The following is a 24,721-nucleotide window of genomic DNA, read 5'->3' on the forward strand; positions in this document are numbered from 1 at the left end:
TGTCTATCTTATTAGATATTATAAAGTTGGACAAAACAGTAGAGAACAAGACCAATAAAACTTAGGCATTGTAAACATTACAGGACTTCCAAAGAAGACAATAGTCAAACCAGAATGGGTATCTTAGTGAATCTTATTGTCTTCAAAGTAGTTGCCTATGTCTTCAAACTTGATACTATCATATAGAATGGAACAGAGTCTAATCAGTCAAAACAAGATCGTGGGAGTACTACAGGACTTCAAAACAAGTTAATAGGAAATCGAAAAGAGTTACTATTTATATATCTTAATTTTTTTGAATTTTTTCTTTAATTACGACAAACATAAGAAATGACTAAATAATTTTTTTTTGAAACAATAAGGGGGAGATTGAGATAAAACAGGACATAACAATATAACAATAGAGGTCACAGCATGACTGTTTCAATAACCTAGTACTTCACCACCTTATAACCTGACTTAATAGTAGTTACCATAGTGTCTTATTCCTTGAAATATTTGGGTAAAACTTCATATACTCTAGCTTCAAATATTTTCATATCAAGAAGCCCAGAATAAAGCCTTTCTAATTAATGAGTGAAAACTTTATAAGGCTTCAAGGCCACCTAATGGGGAATCATGATTACCACATATTTTTATATATTTGAATCATTGCTTACATTAGGGAAACTATTCGGTATTCAGACATGCGAGATTGATTTATTTCACTTATGAGTATGGTCTCAAGCTGCGCCCATTTATTGATAAATATCTCAATGTGATCCTTCTTTATAGCTGAATAATACTCCATTGTATAGAAATACCACAACTTTTTTATCCATTCCTCAGTTGATGGGCACTTGGGTTGTTTCCAAGATCTGGCGATTACAAATTGTGCTGCTATAAACATAGGTGCACATAAATCACTGTGGTATGATGCTTTCAGTTCTTCTGGGAATATGCCTAGAAGTGGAATAGCTGGAATAAATGGGATTTCCAGTCCCAACTTTTTGAGAAATCTCCAGACAGTTCTCCACAAAGCTATACCAGTCTACACTCCCACCAGCAGTGCAGGAGAGTTCCTTTTTCCCCACAGCCTCTCCAGCATTTGTTGTCGGTTTTCTTGATCCTGGCCATTCTTTCAGGAGTGAGATGGTATCTCAGTGTGGTTTTAATTTGCATTTCTCTAAGGACCAATGATGATGAGCATTTTTTCATGTATTTATTTGCCATTTGCATTTCTTCATCTGAGAATTGCATATTCATCTCAGATGCCCATTTTTGGATTGGATCTTTGAATTTCGGAGGTCTGAGTTTCTTTAATTCTTTGTATGTTTTAGACAAGAGGCCCTTGTCTGAGAGAGAGTTCACTAAAATCTTTTCCCAGTTTGTGGGTTTTCTTTTCACTATGCTGGAGATTTCTTTTGACATGCAGAAACTTTTTAATAAGAAGTGGTCCCAGTTATTGATTCTGGGAAGTATTTCCCGTGCGGTTTGAGTCCTGTTCATGAATTCTTTACCTACTCCTATGTCTCCAAGGTTTCTACCTATTTTGTCTTCCAATAGATTTAGTGTTTCTGTTTTAATATTCAGATCTTTGACCCATTTAGATTTTAATTTAGTACATGGTGATAGACATGGGTCTAGCTTTAGTTTTTGGCAAATGGAGAGCCAGTTTTTCCAGCACCATTTATTAAAGAGACTGTCGTTCTTCCAGTGAACCTGCTTGGCTCCTTTATCAAAAATAAGGTGGTTGAGTGTGTTCGTAGTTGTGGTTGTATCTTCTAATCTATTCCACTGATCTTCAGCTCTGTTTTGATTCCAATACCATGTTGATTTTACTACTGTTGCTTTGTAGTATAACTTCAAGTCAGGGATTGTGATGCCTCCTGCTTTGTCTTTGCTGCTTAGAATTGCCTTTGCGATTCTAGGTCTCTTCTGGTTCCAGATGAAATTTAGGAGTGATTTCTCTAGATCTATAAGGTATGTTGATGGTATTTCTATTGGGATTGCATTGAATCTGTATAACAGTTTTGGGAGAATGGCCATTTTCACAATGTTTGTTCTTCCTATCCATGAGCAAGGGATGTCTTTCCATTTTCTGAGATCATCTTCAATTTCCTTTTTCAGTGTATTATAATTTTCACTGTATAAGTCTTTCACTTCTTTCATAAGAGTAATTCCTAAATATTTCATTTTTTTGCTTGCTAATGTGAATAGTCCAGTTTCTCTTATTTCCCTCTCTGTAATTTTGTTGTTCGTGTATAGGAATGCTATTGATTTCTGAGTATTGATTTTTATCCAGCCACATTACTGAATTTATTTATTGTATCTAAGAGTATTTCAATGGAGGTTAGGGGGTCTTCTATGTAGAGTATCATGTCATCTGCAAACAATGATAATTTAACTTCTTCTTTTCCTATCTTTACCCCTTTTATTTCTCTTTCTTGCCTAATTGCTCTGGCTAGTACTTCCAGTACTATATTAAATAGGAGTGGTGATAAAGGACATCCTTGTCTTGTACCCGACTTTAAAGTAAAGGCTTTCAATTTTTGGCCATTTAGTATGATGCTGGCTGTTGGTTTGTCATAAATGGCCTTTATTATATTGAGGTAAAGACCATTTATTCCAATTTTCTGTAAAGTTCTTATCATGAATAAGTGTTGGACCTTATCGAAGGCTTTTTCTGCATCTATAGAGATGATCATGTGATTCTTATTTTTGGCTTTATTGATATGGTGGATTACATTTATTGATTTGCGTATGTTGAACCATCCTTCCATTCCTGGGATGAATCCCACCTGGTCATGGTGTATAATCTTCTTGATGATTTGCTGGATCCTATTTGCCAATATTTTATTGAGGATTTTTGCATCTGTGTTCATTAGGGAGATCGGTCTATAGTTCTCTTTTATAGTTGGGTCTTTCTCAGGTTTTGGTACTAGAGTAATATTTGCTTCCAGGAATGACTTAGGAAGGATTGCTTCCCTTTCAATTTCATTGAATAGTTTGAGGAGTGTCGGCATTAGGTCTTCTTTATATTTCTTGTAGAATTCTGCAGTGAATCCATCTGGGCCTGGGCTCTTCTTGGTGGGCAAGGACCCAATTACATTCTCAATTTCATTAGCAGAGATTGGGTTATTCAACAGTTTTATATCCTCTTGATCTAGCTTTGGTACTTCATATGCTTCTAAGAATCTGTCTATTTCTTCTGTGTTATCAAACTTTTGAGAGTAGAGGTTTTTGAAATAGGTGTTGATGATCCTCTGTATTTCTATTGGGTCTGTAGTGATTTCTCTTTTTTCATTTCTTATTGCATGAATTGGAGCTTTTTCTTTCCTTTTTTTAATAAGGTTGGCTAGGGGCTTATCGATTTTATTTATTCTTTCAAAGAACCAACTCTTTGATTCGTTGATTCTTTGGATTGTTTTCTTAGTCTCTATTGCATTGATTTCTGCTCTGATTTTTATAATTTCCTCTCTTCTTTTGGCTTTGGGCTTGACTTGCTCTTCTTTTTCTAGCTGTTTGAGGTGTAGCATCAAGTTATTTATTTGTATTCGTTCTGTTTTCCTGATGTGGGAACTCAGTGCAATAAATTTTCCTCTCAGAACGGCTTTCATTGCATCCCACAGATTCCGCTAAGTTGTATCTGCATTTTCATTTTCTTTTAGGTATTGTTTAATTTCTTCTTTAATTTCTTCTGTGACCCACTGATTACTCAAGAGTGTGTTATTTAGTTTCCATGTGTTTGCGGAATTTTTGCAGTATCCTTTGTCATTAATTTCTAATTTCAGAGCGCTATGATCCGATAATATGCAAGGGATGATTTCAACTCTTTTGCATTTGCTTAAATATGTTCTGTGAGCTAATATATGGTCTATTTTAGAAAATGTTCCATGTACTGCTGAGAAGAATGTGTATTCTGATGTTGTTGGGTGGAACATTCTGTATATGTCTATCAAACCCATTTGTTCACAGGTGTGATTCAGTTCTGTTATTTCTTTGCTGATTTTCTGTCTGGTTGATCTGTCCATTGGTGTCAATGGTGTGTTAAAATCTCCTGTTATAATTGTATTACTGCTAATTTGGTTTTTCATTTCTGATATTACTTGTTTTATATAACTGGTGCTCTGGAGTTTGGTGCGTATATATTTAAGATAGTTATCTCTTCCTCTTGGAGTTTTCCCCTTACGAGTATGTAGTGACCTTCTTTGTCCTTTATGGTCATTGTTGGTTTAAAGTTCACGTTGTCTGCAAACAGAAAGGCTACTCCTGCCTTTTTTTGGATTCCTGCTGTATGAAGAATTGTTTTCCATCCTTTGACTTTCAGTCTGTGAGTATTCATCTGGGTTAGATGGGTTTCCTGTAAACAGCATATGGTTGGATTTTGTTTCTTGATCCATTCTGCTAGTCTGTTTCTTTTGATTGGTGCATTGAGACCATTTACATTAATGGTTATTACTGTTAAATGCTGGTTAATTGTAGGAATGTTATCTCTCTGCTGTTGCATCTTTATCTTTCGGTTCTGTTTAACTATTTGCTTTGCTTAGTGGTTTTTTCCTTTGTGTATCTAAACTGTCTTTCAGTATTTTTTGCAGGGTTGGTTTGGTGTTCATGAAGTTCTTCAGCTGTTCTTTGTCATGGAAGTATCGTATTGCACCATCTATTTTGAATGATAGTTTTGCAGGATATATCAGTCTTGGTTGGAAATCATTTTGCTTTAGGATCTGGAATACTTCACTCCATGCTCTTCTTGACTTTATCGTTTGTGCTGAGAAGTCTGCTGTGATTCTGATAGGTTTTCCTTTATAAGTGATTTGTCTTTTCTCTCTGACAGCTTTTAATAATCTATTCTTGTGTTGGATTTCTGGGATGGTGACTATTATATGTCTGGGTGTAGTTTTATTTTGGTTATGACTGTTTGGAGTTCTATATGCTTCACTGATCCTGATGTCAGTTTCTGATCTCATGCTTGGGAAATTTTCAGCTATTACTTCTCTAAATATCCTCCTGACATCCTTCATGTTGTCTCCCTCTCTTTCATTAATCCCTATCATTCTTATGTTATTCTTCTTTGCATCGTCTTGCAGTTGTTGAATTGTTGTTTCCTGGTTCCTTGTTATTTTCAAAAGATCTTTCCTTTCCTGTTCACTAGCTGCAATCCTGTCTTCAAGGTCTGAAATTCTATCTTCACTTTCATTAAGGCGGTTTTTACAACTTTCAGTGGAGTTTTTTATTTCCTGTATATCTCTGTGCATCTGCATTATGTATTCTGTTTGTTTCTTATATTGCTCGTCTAGGGATTCTATCTTTTTGTTTAGTTCCTCCAATTTTTTATCTGTGTTTTCTTTAGATATATTTAGAATCTCTTTCATTTCTTTTATCATTTCTTCTTTTATCTGGGAGATTATTTCGAGTTTGAATTTCTTTAAAGCTTCCTGGAGTTGCTTGTCAATTTCAGTGGCTATTGTGTCCGATATATGAGGTGAATGGGATATATTTTCTTCTATATACATCGCTCCTAGGGTTTCTTGAGATGGGCTGGAGGTTTGAGGTTGTAATTTGGTCTTTCGTTTTGTCATTTTCCTATATTTCTGTGTTTCAAGTGTTATTTGAAAGCTTCCTCAGGATCTGTTGAAAATCCCCTTCTATGTTTGGAGCTACTGGGACTCTGGCGCCGCGCTACTCCAAGCCATTAGGCCTACAGAACCAGTGGCCCTCCTCTGCCTGCTCAGAACTCCGCAGTTCCAGAAAAGCTGGGCCTCAGGGACACTGTGCGCCCACCTGCCCCTTGGAAGCTCCACAGTTCTTCAATCGCAGCCGTGTTAGGGTACTCACCACAGGCCGCAGTGCTTCATGAACCTGTGGACCCTCCCTGGTTGCAGAGATATCCACAGTCCTCCAGACACGCAGAGAGGCCGGTGAGGGCACCCCAGATCTGCCCAGCTCCTCCTCTGCAGACCTATGGCCAGGCGCGGCAGCTAAACAGGCTGGGCTAGGCTGGTAGTGTGGGCCAGCCCACCTATCGGGAGCTCAGCAGGTCTCCAAATGAAGCCGGGAATGGGGAGGCTGATGTGGAAGCCTCAAACCCACCTCTCCCCTTCACTGCACCTGGAAGCCTGAGGGAACTCCAGCAGACTGGGCGCAGATATCCAGAGTCCTCCAGACACGCAGAGAGGCCAGTGAGGGCACCCCAGATCTGCCCAGCTCCTCCTCTGCAGACCTATGGCCAGGCGCGGCAGCTAAACAGGCTGGGCTAGGCTGGTAGTGTGGGCCAGCCCACCTATCGGGAGCTCAGCAGGTCTCCAAATGAAGCCGGGAATGGGGAGGCTGATGTGGAAGCCTCAAACCCACCTCTCTCCTTCACTGCACCTGGAAGCCTGAGGGAACTCCAGCAGTCTGGGTGCAGAAATCCAGAGTCCTCCAGATACACAGAGAGGCCAGTGAGGGCACCCCAGATCTGCCCAGCTCCTCCTCTGCAGACCTATGGCCAGGCGCGGCAGCTAAACAGGCTGGGCTAGGCTGGTAGTGTGGGCCAGCCCACCTATCGGGAGCTCAGCAGGTCTCCAAATGAAGCCGGGAATGGGGAGGCTGATGTGGAAGCCTCAAACCCACCTCTCTCCTTCACTGCACCTGGAAGCCTGAGGGAACTCCAGCAGTCTGGGTGCAGAAATCCAGAGTCCTCCAGATACACAGAGAGGCCAGTGAGGGCACCCCAGATCTGCCCAGCTCCTCCTCTGCAGACCGTGGTTTCTTGGAAGCTGTATCTGTGTATATTCTTTTCTGGGCAATTATACGTGGGCTAGTTGGCCTTACAGGGGTGCCCTCCACTCCTTATCTGTAATGTCACGTTCTGAGGTTTTTGCTTTCCAGTCCACTTAGTCTCCGCTCTGGGAGCGCCCGAGTGCTGACCCTCCCCGCCGCCCGGGTCTCTCCACCGCCAAAGAGAGTTTCTAAAGAGTGCACATACCCAACATTAGTCACTTCTGACGGGAAAATGACAAACACACTAAACACACTTTACAAACAAAAGGCTGCCTCTGGAAATTACTGGCCTACTTTGCTGCCTTGAAACCACTTGTCAACCTTCATTCATCCTATCCTCCTACAGATAGGATGAATGAAGATATGCTTGCTTGCTATTTTCCAGGGCTAAGCACCTGTATTCCACCCCTGGAACATTATTTGCCCCTTCCCAGTTCCCATTTCCTTACCAATGATTTGAAACTCTGACTTTTTCTTAGCCTTCTAACCACTGGGAAATGAAGAAAAGAAACATTTAAATTCCATCCATCTGTTTTCTACCAAAGTAAACAGCTCCCACAGAAACAACCTACCAAGGCATATGTGTATGTTGCAAAAGCAATAACAGTATCTTTTAGTGCCCCCAGGAAAAATTTACTTTTAAATTAAATGGTCACACTTGCTTCTACTTTCACTCAATACAGCAAAGATGATAATAAATGAACATACTTGTCTTTTTCAAGTGTCCCATTCACATGGTGACTAAGAAATGACATACTTCCTCTTTCCCATTCAGTAAAAAGTGTCAAATAACGTAAAACAACTAACCTACAAATTAATGAAAATGGACTCAATTTTTATGTGCGTTAATGGTAGACAGAGATTCATATCAGAGATCATTTTCTGTTGGCAATTCAGGCATTAGCTAAATGACACAAAGGAGGAAATTATAGGCATTCTGGTTCAAGGCCTGGGGCATAAAAGATGTGTAGTGCAGAAGCCATTCTGATATTAGATTTGCCTTTTAGGTTAAGAATAGGTGAAAAGGAAGAACTGAATTTTTAGTTCCTGTCCTTGCTCACTCATATTTCTCTTATGTTAAACACAAGGGTAGAGCCCTGCCCCTTGTCCTATAATGGTGGACACTCTCTGACAACAGACTCTACATATCTTGGCACTGAGACTATCTAATAGCCAAAGTCACTCTAGTGCTTTTCCTTTTCTGAGATTGTAACAAAATATTTTTGTTTTCCATATGTACGTTGCTCTTTGTGATCTTTAGCTAACAATGCAGAGTTTTTGCTAAAGAGGCATTCTAAGTTTTTTTATGCATTGTTTTTAATTGGCTCAGAATATTCCAGAATAATTATCCTTGAACTGAATGTCCTGTTTCTCATAAGGTGATCAGAATTAAATGTTAGACTCAATTTGGTAGGAGGAATGAATTCTTTAAGGAAATCTTAGATACATGGCAATTATACCTTGTGCCCAGATATGATCATCCTTAGTTTTTAACATTCCTGGAATTAGGAAGTTAATTTAAAACATACACACGCATGTACACACACACACACACACACACACACACACACACACACACACACGCCTTCACAAACAGACCACAAATGTGGAGATTTAACTACTTCCAGCATCTGGGAATTCAAACATGTACTCTATCTTCTCATTCTCAGACATTATAACAGGCTCTTTTGGTCTGGATTTGAGAGCAAATGTAGATTATGGGCATAAACCAAATTCTAAGTTGATTTAGTTCTTAGTTAACCATTTCCCTCATACTCCTAAAAGGTATGTGTGGTATGATAGAGCGGGACCCTCACTGATGTTTGAATGAATCTGTCTTATCCTTACTTCATGTGACTATGGTTCCTTTTTAAAAGACTGCTTGTTCAGTGAGTTTAGTTTTATGCCTTCGTGATTTCATGTTTATGCCTTTGTAGGACTGTTCATATAAACAAATTCACAAGTCAGAAAAAACAGTCTTTGTCAAGTTAGGTTTACTGATTTTGGGTTTGGAAAATATGGCTGCCATAATATAGCTTAAAAAGAAAAAAATCTAAATATCTGTAATGTGCATTCAGCACACTAATAGACGGTAAGTGATAGTGAAGTTTTGTTGGATCTGATTTAGATTACCTGTGGCTGCTGTGAATTATATGGAATTACATAAAGTTTAATGGTTCTCTGGTAATTTGCCTTGGTCCAGAGCCAAGACAGCTAACGTTTCAATCAAACTGGAGTCCCCTCCCTACCCCAAGACAATTTGTATTCCTATCTGAGTGTATATGTGATGAAGTTTCAATGACACTCCCATTGGAATAAGAAAGTTCTTTTGTCTCCCCTACCCCTTCTGTCTTCTTTATGATCAAGTACATTAACTGTTCCTGTTGCTTTACTGAGACAAACTGCTATTATTTATGAAGATAGCAGCTGTTAAGGTTTGGTCAAAACAGAAGAGCCAACAGTGAAAGATGGAAGCAGGCTAAATAATAGTCCTATCCCTTTCTTTTGTAGTGCCATCAGCAATATCGAACTCATCCTTAAGGGTAGGGGCCCTAGAGCCACTCCATTTCATAGATGCAGCTCAGGGAAACATCCCATTGTGGGCAGGTATAGTAGCCTGACAAGTAGCCTGACTGTAGCATGACAAGCTAACCTTCCTCTCTTTTTAGGAACCTAAATGGCCCTGAGGCTGGGACTCTGCCATAGATTGTTGGCATCACTTTCACAGCATTAGAACTGTGACAAAAGGCCAACTGCAAAAAGGGCAGAAAAGTCCTCAGCAAACTTACCAAAAAAGGCATGTTTAACTTCAAGATGTAATAGATTCTGGGCCAGATCTTGTGTCAATCCTGTTCTTACCCTTTCCTGTTCAATTTCTTCTCAAACTTCCATTGGCACTTCAGCAGTAGCACCTACTGCTCTTTTGGCTAAGATGACTCCTAGACCCTTTGTCCAACCAATTCCAAAGTCCCATTTACTGGCTCTTTTAAGGACAAAGCTCATTTTAAGAGACTAGCTGCCATTGAACCAGCAGGAGGGAAAGGGCAGAAACCACAGGATTCCTACTCTGCTCTGATTGCTTATAACTCATTTCAGCTGCTAAGGGGAGGCCCTGTTGGGGGAGCTGGGAGAGGAAATGGGTTCCATGTACAGTCCACTTTAAATTACTCACAATTGTGTGCTTGAAAATTGCCTCCACTAAACTTTTAGCTTGCCCATTAGCACAAGATATAAAGCTTTAGATTTTGCTGCATGTTCACCCAGAATTCCTGAGCTGATTCCTTAGGCAAAAATTATTAAATGTTTGGCAAGTCAGACATATGCAGGAAAGATAAAGAAGCTCCAAGAATGGTTAAACCTGGACTCAAGAAAGGTGGCTTCATATGATTTTTAAACACATACAAGACAGTGAGAATCAGCTGTTCTCAATTTTGATTGAAACAGAGCAAATAAAAAGAAATTGAAATTGCAATGAAGGAGACTGATGCTAACAAGAAGGAAGAACTTCCTGCTAGGAAAGTTGGGTAAATATAAGACCAAGTGGTGGGTTCATGAAGAATATGGAATTTCCTTCTTTGGAGTGACTTCTCTGTATGGAGTATTTCTATGTGGTCCTTCCAGGGGATGAGGGGAGGTGGAAAGAAAGGCAGCTAAAGGTTGTATTCAAGTCCTCTCAGAGCTCAGAATCTCTTTTTTGTAACATTCCAGAATCTATAACAAGGATACTATGAAAGAAGCAACAAGTAGCATGCTGCTGATCTCAAATATTTAGATGCGTTCCAATTCTCTGGATGTGTGTGTGTAAGTCAGGTTTTTAGCCTGGTCCCCATGAGCTGAAGAAAGCAAACAAAGACTTGCTTTTGGCTCCCCAAGACCTCTAGGGCATGCATTTGGGAATAATATTTTCTGAACCCAAAAGCAGGATGTGGTCTGACAATTATATTAATGGGGACAAGAAAACAGAATATGTGAAATCAAAACTGTCCTCAGAAATCTAGGACATATACTCTCCATAGTCACTTATTACCTCTTTCTGAGAGTCCCAACATAGAAATGAGTTCATTAAACTACCATGTGGTTTGGGGCCTGGGTTCTTTTCTTCTTTGCAGCAAGACCATTCAAGTCTGTGGAAAGCTAGGGTCATAAAAGGCCAATACAAACTGAAATACCTGCTTAGCAGGTTAGAGAGAGAGGTAATCTCTGTCCTTCCTTAGCATTCTCTCCATTCTAAAATGCATAAAATGTCGTACTTTTATCCTTTCCATAAATCATACATAGGTTACAAATGGAAAGAAATGTGGTCTGTTACAAGTGACTATACCCGTTCTTCCTTCCTTATGGCAGCAGTTCTCAAAGTGTGGTCCCTGAACCAGAGGAATTAGCATCTTGTAAAATTGTCACAAATACAAATCATATGGACCTACCCTTGGTGAACTGAATCACAAACTCTGAGGCTGGAGTCAACGGTCTGTGTTTTTTAATCATTCCAGGTGATCCTGATGAAATCCCTAGATTGAGAGTCTTCCTAAGTGTTGCTCACATTGCCAACCAGCATCAATACTACAAGTCAAGAATATCAGAGACACAGACATGTTTAATAAGAGCAGACTCTAGCCCATTATTATCTATGCCAATACAGCCTACAATGCCTCTCATAAATTCCTCCTAGATCATAGACTCATCTGAGTCTTACAACATATCAAATTATAGTTGGCCTTCGATATCCACAGGTTCTGTGTCAATGGATTCAATCATCCATGAGTCAAAAATAATTTAAGAGGAAAACTACACCTGTGTTGATCATTTACAGGCTTTTCCCCTTGTTAGTCCAAAAATAATATAGTATAAAAACTACGTACATTGTATCACGTATTATAAGTAATCTAGAGATAATTTAGTTGTAGATTGTATGCAAATACTGCACCGTTTTTTAAAAGGGTCCTTTACAACTATGGATTTTGTAATCTATTAGAGTTGGAACTGAGGCTTTTTGGAATGCATCTCCCATGAATATCAGGAACTACTATGCTGGGTACAATGGAATTTCCAGTGAGTAACTCGCATTCTCTAATAGGCTCTTTTCAAATAGGCCAAGGCAATTTAAACTTCTAAATACTACTTAGGTGCACATAATCCTCTGAGCATTCTGTAATATTTCAGCCCTTAGCCTCAATCTGAGTCTCAACCAAATGACTAGAGCTAACTCTGAGGACAAAGCCAGAAGCACCTTATGTTTAGAAGCATCTTCTTGACCTTTAAGCACAAAATGCTGAAAAGAGCACCCATTTAGTGCTAGGCCTTAAACCTGTTTCAATCAGGTTTAAACTCATAAAGTCAATTGCTATAACAAACAAGCAACCTTTAACAAATACCTACTTAAAAGGAACAAGATATATTTCCAGGTGAAAGTTATCAAAATTAAGGTTATGGAGGATCAAATCTTGTTAAATACTTTCTGATTCTCCCCTAGAACCTCAATCAGTGAAAGAAAAGAGATCAAAACACATTCTAGTTAGGAACACTGAATTCTGCAACAGAGCTGCTGATTCAGGTAGGAAATGGCACAGAAGGGTTAAATTCAAGAAATGCAGATTTCTGGGATGGTAGTAATGGTACATCTAGCTAGGATACACAGTGCATGGTGTGTCAAAACTCAATGAATGGTATACTTAAGGTTGGTGAACTTAAATCACATGAGAGTTGTGTCTCAAAAGAAAAAAGCTGTGAACACTGAACTCAAGTAAGTAGTACACATGCAGAAATTTATATCGGACTTGTACTGATGCATTCAATTTATTTTAAAATGTGACAGAAAGTAATAGGGACAAATAGATGGACAGAGAATATCAATACGTGGATATATATGTCATAAAACAAGTAATTAATACCTGGTAGGGCCCCACTATGGAGCTTCAGTGTGCCATGTGGCATGAGCTGAAGGCCTACACAGTGTACTCAACCTAGCCATGCAGTTCGGTTCACTGTTCAAAATCTGGTAATACCCTGCCTAATGACCCAAGCAGCCAGGGAGTCTCGATGTGGGGCCAGCTGAAGGTTCGCCCAGCAAACTTCATCCATTTGGGGATCCTCCAAGTGCCATTCAGGACCTGGCAAGGCCTGCCTAATGACCCTCACTCAGCTGAGGAAAACCCTCCAGTATGGACATCCATCCTCAACCCAGGAAACAACTGAGACTTCAAATTCAGCTGTCCCAATGAAAATGAAAAAAAGATAGAGCAAATGTAACCTGAAACCTCCAGCCCATCCCAAATAAGGCTAGGGGACATGAACATAGAAGGTATAAGTCACATACCTTAAATTTCTAAAATGATAGCAACAGAAGTAAAGAAATAACATCATAAAGTTGTAAAGGAAATCATATCACAAATATTCTCCCGTGTAAAAAGAAATGATAAATGTAATGAAAGAAATGATGAACACGTCTAAAGAAGACATAGTTAAAAAAATTGAGGAGCACTGCAAAAAGATGGAAACCTTGAAGGAACAATATAAAAAGAATTAGAATGCATGAAACAGATTTGAAGGGATATCGAAGAAAACAAAAATTCCATTAAAAGTTGGCAAAACTGCCTAAACAAATGTGAAGACAGACTTTCAGACCTCAAAGACAAGATTTCAGCTAGCAAACAGAAAAGAAAAGATCTTACAAAAATAACAAGGGAGCCCTCGGCTGAGAACACCCTGCAAGCCCTCAGCCCACCTGGGAGGCCTCAGACGGTTGCCACTCGGCTTGCCCCTCAGCTGAAAATACTTGGCAAGCCCCCAGCCTGCCTGGGCTGCCTCTGACCACCACTAGGTCCGCCTCCTGGGGAACCCACCCACCTTCTAGACCTAGTACTACAATTGATCATTGGATCCAACACCCTAACCCAGAACCTTGCACTACAGTGGATTACTGAGTTGGCTGGATGGGAGACTCAGGAACCCCTCACCCAAACAGAACACCTCAGCAGGCTCCAGTCAGTGTGGCGAGTTTGTTCCTAGAACAGAGGTCTGCAGTGGGTAAATAGGAGCAGAAGTGAAACTTCCTCCAACTGTAAGACCTTGGTGAACCTGGCAAGAGAGTGGGTAATGCCCTCCTCCATACAGAGAAGATCAGACAGGTTGAGGACTGTGTCAATAAGACACCTCCCCAACTTGGAGGAAATTTAAGAAGCTTATGAGACTCTGAGTGACACAAACACTGTAGACCGGGAGATCTGGTGACCTGCAACAACCTGAAGACATAGCTACAACAGGAAATAAGAGTTGACCTACATCAATATTTCTGGGCTAGTTAGCCCAGAAAGAATATAGGACTCACCCAGCAGGCCCTGTAGGAGGAACTCAGGTGACTCTATCTCCTCTTCATTTTGCTATCCAGCAATTAGACAAATATCAACTATAGAGTAGGACCTTAAAACTCATACTACTGACAGTTGAGACTGTTGGGATTGAAAGACCAAATATTTAACTAAAATGTGAAAACGACAAAATAAAAAAGGCAAAATGCAATCTCAAACATCTAGTCCATCAGGAGCAAGTACAGGTGACATCAAAATAGAGGACATTAAAAGTCATACACCAGAAATCTCTGAAAACATAACAAATGAAGTAAGGAAACAAAACCATGAGGGTATAGAGGAAATAAAATTAGAAATAATGACTTATGTAAAGACAGAAACAACAACCTTAGTAAGTGAGCTGCTCAACAGAGTGAGAGGAGAAAGAGATAAAAAAAATACAGGAACATGGAAATATATTCCCTGCTCATGGATAGGAAAAATAAACATTTGAAAATGGCCATTCTCCTAAAATTGTTGTACAGATTTAATGCAATTCCAATCAAAATACTACCAGCATACTTCACAGATCTAGGGGTATCATTCCTAATATTCATCTGAAACCAGAAGAGAACTAAATAAGAAAATCAACTTTGGGCAACAAAGTCAAGGCATGAGGTATCACATTCCCTGATTTGAAGTTATACTACAAATCTGCTATAATAAAATCAGCATAGCACTGGCAAAATAACAGACCTGAAGATCAATGAAAAAGAATAGAAGATATAGAAACAATCACAAACACACTCAGATACCTTATCTTTGACAAAGGGACCAAACACTTTCTTTCTTCACTGGAAGAAAGATAGCCTCCTTAACAAGTAGTGCTAGAAAAACTGGCTGTCCACATGCTCAAGACTAAAACTAGACCCATGCCTATCACCAGGCACTAAACTGAAATCTAAATGGATCAAAGATCTGCATATTAAAACAGAAACACTAAATCTGCTGGAAGACGAACTAGGTAGAAACCTTGAAGATTTAGGGGTAGACAGAGAATTCATGAAAAAAATCAAACTGCATAGGAAATATTTCCCAGTATCAGCAACTGGAATCTCATCTTATTAAAAAGATTTTACATGTCAAAAGAAATCTCCAACAGAATGGAAAGAAAATCCATGAATTGGGAAAAAAATCTTAATCTACTGTCCCTTAGACAAAAGACTTCTGTCTAGAACATATAAATAACAACAAATAGAAATCAGTCTCCCAAAATTCAAAGACCCAAACCAAAAATGGGCATCTGAGATGAATATACACTTCTCAGATGAAGAAATAGAAATGGCAAATAAATATATGTAAAACTGATTAGCATCATTGGTCATTAGAGAAATGCAAATTAAAATCACACTGAGATTGTATCTCACTCCAAAAAGAATGACCAGGATCAAGAAAACCACCAATAACAAATGCTGCAGAGGCTGTGGGGAAAAAGGAACTCTTCTGCACTGTTGGTGGGAGTATATACTAGTGCAACCATCATGGAAATCAGTCTTGAGTTTCGTCAAAAAGCTGGGATTGAAAGTCTTACTTGACCCACCCATCCTGCTTCTAAACATATTCTCAGAAGAACTGAAAACATCACACCACAGTGATATATGTGCACCCATGTTTATAGCTGCATAATTTTTAATAGCCAGATCTTGGAAACAACCCAAATGCCCATCAATGGAGGAATGGATAAAAAAGATGTGATATTTTATATAATGGAGTGCTACTCACCTATAAAGAAGGGTCACATTGAGGCTTTTATAGGTAAATAGATGCAACTTGAGACCATACTCATAAGCAAAATAAACTAAACTCACATATGTAAATACCACATTGTTTCCCTAGTATAAGATACTGAAAGAGTAAATAAGATACAAAATCTTCAATAAAAATTATGAAAGTGTAAAAAGCTGCTCAAAGGGAAAAAATAACATGGAAAAGGAGAAAATAAGGGAAAAGAAAAAAGATACAAATTTTTATATATACACTTATGGTAGCTAAGGTGACTGTTTTACTAACACTATTAGTTCCTGGAACAAAACAGCTAACATTCATAGGATTAGATCAATTTTGCCTGTCTATATCTGGTAATCTGAGTAACTCTTTTGAACATATCTATGCAAAACAACAACCTTTGTTTAGTTCTTACCATTTGTTTTCAGTCTTTATCATTGTTTTGGGTTTTTTGTTACTGTTATTTGTCTCTTTTGTTTCTTGTTTTCCTTGTATTTTGTTTTTATCCAGTTTTAAAATAAAACAGTAAGTAATCAGAAATGTGAATAGAGCCTAAATGATGAATAAAAGCACATTTAATGTAATATCCTTTTAGCTTTTATGTATACTTAAAAATCCTATCATAATGTCAAAAATGCAAGAAAATTTTGAATTAATTATCAAATAGACCATTAATTATTTATTCATTCCACATACAGTATACATGAACTTACTGTGTGTGAGGCACTAGTTCAAATGTTGAGTCTGCCATTTAATAACTTTGGGTAAATCACTTTAACTGTCTGGATTCTGTTTCCTTATCTCCTAAATGGGGAGATTAATAGTACCTACTACATGGAAGTGCTTATTGTTTAAACTGCATTTAAATTACTGTACACCTAATCACAGTTGGACTCGGTAGAGAAGTAGGGGATTCTTGATGAAGTGCTTCTTGTTTCACAGTGGCAGAAATCCTTTAGAGTTGATCTCAGTTTTATAGCTGAGGACATTTTTTTCTTGGAGCTTTTTGCAGTTTGGGCTAAAAGCCTGGATTATGCTGTCTGTGTAGCACTCAAATGCTTCCACTGACTCCCTGATATTCTACAAGATTTTAGGTTGCAAACTACCCTTTGAGAACAAATAATGCTAGAAAAAAATCTTTGGAAATAAATACAAAGCAAAATTTATGAAAAAGTAATTCTGGAGTGTGATTTAAGCTCTCTCCACATCCATTTGAACCCATGGTCAAAATGCTTTATCAGCAACCTGCTCTTTTGCTCATATTCTTCCTTCACTGTGGTATCTTTTCTACCTCTGGGGTGATTCCCAAGAAATGGACCACACAGTTTGGAAAATACGTTCACCTTTTGTAGTTTCCCTTTTCAGTTCACTTCCTGAAAGATTTTTTCTCTACATTCTTCTCCTTAATGCAGATGTCATCATTTACTAATTAGTGAGAGAAAAGTAAGGCATTCTATTTTTCAAGGCCAGGCCCATGGTCCTGGTGGTCATATCTGGCTTTGATGAGTCACCTAGCAGGTTCAGAGTAACAAATAGGCTGGCTCTGTCTCCCCAGAAAGCACTGTTGAACATTGGACCTGAGGATGAGTTTGAGAACAGACAGATGAAAGCTTGTCTAAGGAGGCGATAAAGTCTAAAAACTGACAAAGAGCCGAAACTCAGACCAAAAAGTCACCCAGAAAGGAATTTTATGAAGTCTCCACCTAGCAGGTCTGTCTGTAACACAGACAACCATGTCCCCAAATGCAGCAGTGTTTCATGTGATCAAATCCAATCAAAATACAGTTAAGGCATTTTAAGTGGCAGACAACTTGGACAGTAAAATGTCTCTGCAAAGCTTTGTCACTAGCCTTTCAAATTTAACCTTGAAGTTTATCTCATGGATTAAATACTACAGACTACTCACAGCAACATCAGCAGATGTTGTACAGTTCAGAAAACTCATAAGGTCAATGAAAATATCATTATATATCTTTTTAACTTAATTTTTTAAAAGTAGGAATATCAGTTTATTAATGAACAATGAGAATTTAACTGTCACAAATTGTTGGGAGCCGCTGAAGCTGACAATTGACCACACATGCAAGGCTGGGGTATGGATGTCCCAACAACAAAGAGTGCCTGTGGCTAGTCACATGAAGAAGCTGCTTCAGCCCAGAAAACACCTAGCCCCAAGACAATGTGAACAGTGGGTTGCTAGGACAATGGGTGTCATATGACATTAGGTTGTTAAAGGTATAAATAAACACAGCTACAGTGAAGGAGCAGTTCCTTTCCACCCATCCAGAGAATAAAGGCTCCACCTGACTGCAACTTTGTCTCTTTTTTATTTTCTCATCCTCTTACAGTCCTTCATCCAAGGAACCTCAAGGGGCCACATGGATTGTAGTAACAAATACTTCAATTTTTGAGGGCCAAGCCTGTTTACTCTTTGCAGGCTGCCCTTCCAGAAAAGAAATGTATAGTACAATCTTAAGATTTCAGAAAGACATAATAATGGCTTCCTATATGGAGAAGTACACACCAGTATTCATATTTTCAATCTTATATCTTGATGATAAGATTGATTGTGAAGTTGGGCATGGTGATACATGCCTGTCATCACAGGACTCAGGATGCTGAAGCAGGAGAATCCTGTGAGTTTAAGGTCAACCTATGCTGCACAAAGAGTTCCAGGCTAGCCTGGACTACATTACGGTGCCAAAAAACGTAATATTGATATTGTCAACATGACACCATGATGATAAGATTGAGAGTGAGGACAGGCATTGTGGTGCATGCCTGTAATCCTAGACTCAGGAGGCTGAGGCAGGAGGACTCTGTAAATTCAAAGTCAGCCCGTGCTACATAGTGAGTTCAAGGCTAACCTTGACTACATAGTGAGAACCTATCTCAAAACAATTAAAAAAATGATAGTGAATCCTCAACACAAATGAAGCCAGAAATGGCCACATTTTACAATAAAACAAAAGGCAGAGTAGATATTAAAGAGTTATCCAGAAACTATGACATCACTCAAAACACAAAGTGTTGGCCAATGGTTGTGCTTTATTTGATCCCAAAACATGTGAGGTATAAATAGCTCATAGTTTACAAAGAAAACAACAAGCACAAAGTAACATAGAGAAATTTTTTTTAAAGGATTGGGATTGGAGTTGAAAAGTGATCAATTACAACAGAAGGAAAACAGTATGTACTGCCCAAAGAACTCCTCAAAAGATTCTGAAGCAGACTGGTAAAAAGGCAAGTGAAACCTAACGAGAACCTCCTAAGAAAACAGGAAGACCACCAAGATGTTAAGTTTGTCCTACCAAAGAAGACAGAACAAAGCACATGTGCTGACAGTGTAAGTGACTTATGTATGGGGCATGCTGTTTTCATATGTGAAAACTACCTTAGTTATGATAATTAAAGATTATTTTTCTGGTGGTTTTATTTGTATTTCTACTGTAATTCACATAGGAATTGATTTCTGTGGGTATTTTTTAGATTTAGTAAACAATCGATCAGCTGATGAAGAATATGTTGATGTTTATTCTAAGCACTCAGTATATATATGGTATTTTGTTTTATCAATATTTCATTCTCCTGCTAAGTTGACATTGTATAATATAACAGGAAGCTCCTGACAAAAGGGTAAGACAAGAGAGATGACAAGTATGGCCCTCCAAACAGGAAAGGAAAGCTAAGAACTCATTCTGTCAGTGCTAGCAAAACTTGTGTATGGAACATGCAGTTTTCATGTGTGAAGACTCCCTTGGGTGTAATAATTGAAGCAAAGATTATTTCTGTGGTATTTTTGTTTATTTCCATTATATTTCAAATAGAAATTTATTTTTTGTTATTTTTTGTATCTTTTAAGCAGCTAAACAGTTCATGTTGAAAATGTTGCTGTTTATTATGTGCTCCTTATATATTAAAAATTAATATTTGAGAAATTAATATTTTATTGACATTTTATTTTCTTGTTAAGTACACTTTTCTCATATGATAAAACTCATACAATTAAAATTAATAGTTCATTAATAGAAATACTTCTAAAAATATACATGGGCATTATGTATCCCTGTGATACCCCTTTCTAAAAATCTGCCATAGGGCCACCAACTCACTCAGGACCCCCTTCTTAGTCAAGAGCTCTCTTTTTTAAAAAAGAGCTTTGTTTCTTTCAATAAATATTCCCTACTCTTAAAAAAATAAAGTAAAACTTTGTCATGACCCCCGCCCTGGACTATATTATGTTTTCTGGAAAGTTGGTACACATGCCCCAATCAGTTATTAAGTGCCCAGACTTTTGCAACTTTCAGAGGACGTGCCATAGAAAACCAGGAAGTGACTACAGATAATCCTGTCCTGTCAGTGAGTTTCAGTGTTCAGCAACATTCTAAGACTCTGTCACATGGAGTGGCTTAGTTTTCGGACTGCTGATTAGAAGCTCCAGGAAAGCTGTGTCATTCAGCACAATGGAAGTGAGGAAGAAGAAAATAATCACAATGCTTTGTATCCTTAGTAAACAAGTAGATTTTAAGCATTCTATCACATAATGGTAAGTATTCATGGTAATATGTATATTAATTAGTTCCATTTAACTATTCCACAATGTGCACATAATTGCAAACATCAAGTTGTCCACCATAAATATATATGGATTTTTATTCCTTATTAATTAAAATAAATAAAAATAAAAAGGCCTTGTTATGGTTTGGATCATAAATGTCCTCCAAAAGCTCATGCACTGAAGGCTTGTTCCCCAATACAGTAGTGTTCAGAGGTGGTATCTTTGGGAGGTAACGGCAACATGAATACTCTGAACTCATAAAAGTAACTAGTCCTGTTATGAATTCATAGCTTAATGTATCTGAGGAAAGGGACTTGTAGTAAAACCACTCTCCCTCTTTCTCTGCTTCCTGGCTACCATGCGATGAGCAGCTCTGATTTCACTGCCAACACACTATCTGTTATGATGCTCTTTGCCTGGCCACTAGCCCAATGTACAGAGATAAGCAAGCATAGACTGAAACCTTTGAAACCATGAGACAGAATATCTCTATCCTTTTCATACACTGATTAGATCAGGTATTCTATCACAGTAACAGAGAACTGGGTAACACAGATTTGAAAAGAATATGGTTCTATATGGCTTATCAAATATTCTCACAACATCACACACAAATCCCACTATAGACTGCTCAAATCCCACTATAGACTGCTAGGAAGTAAGTCAGTGATTATTACAGTTGCCATTTGTGACATAAAGGAACTGGCTTAGAGCAGTTAGTTCACTTTCTCACATAGCTGACCTGAACTCAGTGTTTATTCGGATAACCCAGTGTTGTTCACCGTTCAGTTTTCTCTCCTATCTGTAAACATAGAATTTAAAATGTTTGTCACACCCATGTATTCCATGACTTGCTAGTTGGACTAAGTAGAATGTCACTATAAGCACCAAAATCAGCCAATCCTGAAGCCTGCACTTTCATTAGACTTCTTTTTATATGAGACAAGGCATTTCCTAATTGTTTAAGCAAGCTAAAGTCTGAAATTCATTTCCTTGCAGTTTAAGCCATAGCTTCTTGCCAAAAAAGCCTGAATGTTTTTAAGAAGGGATTCAGCCCTTCTTCCACTCTGGCCATTCTAACAATACTTAAAGTTTGGCTTGCTACCCTGTACTACACTTTTGCAGGTAAGGAAGATAAATCTCAGAGAAAGGGTAACGTAGAAATCCTTAAAACAAAAGCCAATTTGTTGCTGAAGAGACCAGCAGTCACGAAGCCATGTTAATTGATTGTAGCAGAAGCTGGTGATCCTATCATGAAAGATGTAATGTGTTCTCTACCTCAGTGCCACAAGACAATGTCTCCTGATAGTGCAGAAGAAAGGGTAAGAATATTGAAATTACTTCCAACGTATAGTCTTCAGATCTTCTTAGAAAGACTGCAAGGTGACACCTCTTCAGAAGGGAGTGATCTTCAATTACTCACATTAGGGAAGCAATTTTACCCCCAAGTCACAAAGGTATTTCTACTAGAGTGGATAAGGAAAAGTTCCAGAGAGATGATGCATATCTTGATTCTTTTTTACATTCATTATGTGGCTGAGACACACTCTTGGAATATTTCCATTTCCCCTTGAAATAGAATAGAGATGCCACTTGCTTGTTCCCTCTCTTCACAAGATACTAGCTATATGAATAATATTCATGATATCTGTATGAATGCCAGGAATATGCTTTATACCACCTTCAAGTTTGGACCCTGGAGTTGCATATAGGATTACAAAGATGATGGAGCCATGTGAAGGTATCCTCCATGGTAGGCAGTGTGCATATTTTGAGATTCTATTTTGTGCTGAGCCTTGAACTGGGCTTTGGGACTACACTGATGAGCATGCAAGCCACTGATCCTAGTCTCCAAGAATTTTCATTTCATATGAAACAGGTGTATAAATCCAGACATGGGACATGAAAATTTCAATATCTACTGGAAGGAGCAGATGAGAGATGATGCTAGACAGATGGGATGGGATGGGATGAAACGAAGCACGAATGCAGAGGTAATTCTCAAAATATTTAAGAAATCCTCCAGTAGGAACACCAACTAAGCAGAAGGTTTCAGGTCAATGCTTTTGCTGTGCTGGATTGTAACTCTTTAGTGAAGGGGTCCAGCAATGGGGAGCAGGATAGTTGGCAACTTCAGGAGGGGACTTAAAGGGGCTCAGAAAAGAAATTGGTATTAAAGTATGACAGAACTTAACAAATAATTTTAATGAGTATATCAGTGCATATCAGTTGAATATAGCCCTACTTTGATTTCGTATGATGGGTACATCTGTTTACCTTGTGGACATCCAAGAATCCAGAAATTCCATACATAGTGCAAAGAGCAATTTAGCAGCAGTGTTCCAAAAAAACTGGATTATAGCAACATAAAGTCAGGGGAACAAACAAGAAGTCTCTGCAATACACTAGGGAAGATGGAAGAAAGTCTGAATTACTATAATAACAATAGGGAATATATTTCTATGAACACATGCGAAGATGCTTGCACAAATCCTTACCATCTACAAACCACTTAAGAGTTTTCCAGTTCTCTTTGCCTTCATGATTCCAAACTAGTCTGCTGCAGAATTTGAACCCAAGTATGCATACACACCTGTGTGTGCTTGTGTCACAGATCCTGCTTCACTATGTATACTCAACTAGTAGCTATCAGGCTATAAGCTGTCTTGGCGATAAACCTGCCAAGAAAAATTCATGTATTGAGGTCATCCTACTTCCAGCTTCAGGAGAGTGGCTATAGTATAAACACCTGCCTTCATAATCCCAATTTACATTTTTAATAGCCCTCTTTACCTTTCTAGGCAAAGCCATACAATTATCTTATTTTTTCTTCTAACAATAATTCTAGAAAGTTGATAGTGCTGATATTATATAGCTCCACTATCTGAATGGGAAAAGAGGTTCAAAAATAATAAATTTGTCTAAAGTACTCATAAAAAGTCAGCAGGATCATTAGGACTAAGTGCCTTCTGCCTCTTGGTCCCATGCTCCTTTCAACTTTCATATGGCCTCTTTCAGACACTTTCAGATCATTCTGGTTTCTATCTCCTGTAAAGAAATACTCATTCTATGCATTCTTGTAGTTGTTTCTAAGAGAATGCTTAGAGGTATTTTCTTAGCTGTGGATTTCTAAGCATACTTGGAATATGTAAATAGCTCAAAGCCACCAATCCCCATCCCTCAAGGTCTTGCTCAGTTCTCTCCATTTCATAAAGCAGATTTTCCATGGTTACTCTAGTTCCATAACCTCTATCACTTCTTTTGTAAAATTAAGTACCTGTATCACCACATTAGTGTTTCATTCTCTCCTATTGTGTTTGATTATTCCTTGTGTGACTTGTAGTTCCCTAGCTTGTCTTTTTCTTCTCTTTATCTATCACAAGGTACAGCACACAGAGAACACTTATTGACTTAGTTAATGGATAGCTTGATCATCATAGGCTGACTCTGCCATCAGAATATCTGCAATTCTCAGTTCCATACACAGGACTTGTAATATAGATATGTGTGTGGGGGGGTACGGTGTGCATGCATGTGCCTGTGTATCCTCATACCATTCATCCTGTGATGCTAAGGGTAACTTACTGCTGTCAAAATATCAGCATCAGCGCACAGTTATTTTACATTCCATCAGGAAATACAGCAAGGAAACTTTCCCCCTAAGTTTTGAAAATAAATACTGCTCTAGTTCCTGGACTTATGATTTTGACACTGTGTATACATTTCTGAAATAGAGTCCTAATAAGAAACCAGGTCTTATGTATGCCAATCACAATATGGGAATTCAAGATTCTTACTCATGAGCAATGGCATTTCTGAAATATCAGATGCAAAACTAATTAAGTATTTAAAAAGAAAGAAAAAAGGTCAGAGTTTGCAGGAAAAAGTAAAGCCAAATAGGGATGATTTCCAAACCATATCTTTGAGGCCTGGGACATAAATGGGCATAGAGAAGACAGGAAAGAACTACTAAAATTTCATCTTTCTCCTCTTTTCCTTAGTCACACAGATTTCTAAGAGACATAAATGAGAATGCAGCTGATGACATTTCTCAAGAAGTCAGGACACTTGTATAACACCCTTTAGACAAAGGCATGTGAACTCTTAGGACAATTAGGTAAACAGGTCTCAGAATACACCACCCACTTGTTTTCTTGGTGATAAATTTCTCCTTAAAGTCCCAAATGTGGTTGAAGAAATTCTTTTTTCTATTTCTTTTACATCACATAATACTGTCTCAGTGCCTATCATGTACAAATTTGACATTTACCAATATTAACTGTTTTGCCATGTGTACATTCAGTGTTCCATTTTATAGATGAAGAAACTAAGATATTAAATATTTGCCTAT

General features: G+C 38.2%; 1 protein-coding gene across 2 annotated transcripts in view; it reads right to left on the reverse strand.

Annotated features, from left to right (window-relative positions):
• Shroom4 (shroom family member 4) overlaps window positions 1–24,721 on the reverse strand; it is a 266,758-nt gene that overhangs the window by 125,998 nt on the left and 116,039 nt on the right. The window contains exon 1 of one of the 2 annotated variants that reach the window (XM_013159041.3): window positions 11,169–11,309. The exons of the other annotated variant lie outside the window; for it this stretch is intronic. The gene's annotated coding sequence lies outside the window, so the exon portion shown is untranslated. Of the gene's footprint in view, window positions 1–11,168; window positions 11,310–24,721 lie in introns of those variants that run through there. 2 annotated transcript variants of the gene reach the window in all.

This window comes from Cavia porcellus, unplaced genomic scaffold (genome assembly GCF_034190915.1).
Source record: "Cavia porcellus strain 051 isolate PalLab524CR breed Dunkin Hartley unplaced genomic scaffold, mCavPor4.1 scaffold_3, whole genome shotgun sequence".
Taxonomy (NCBI): domain Eukaryota; kingdom Metazoa; phylum Chordata; class Mammalia; order Rodentia; family Caviidae; genus Cavia; species Cavia porcellus.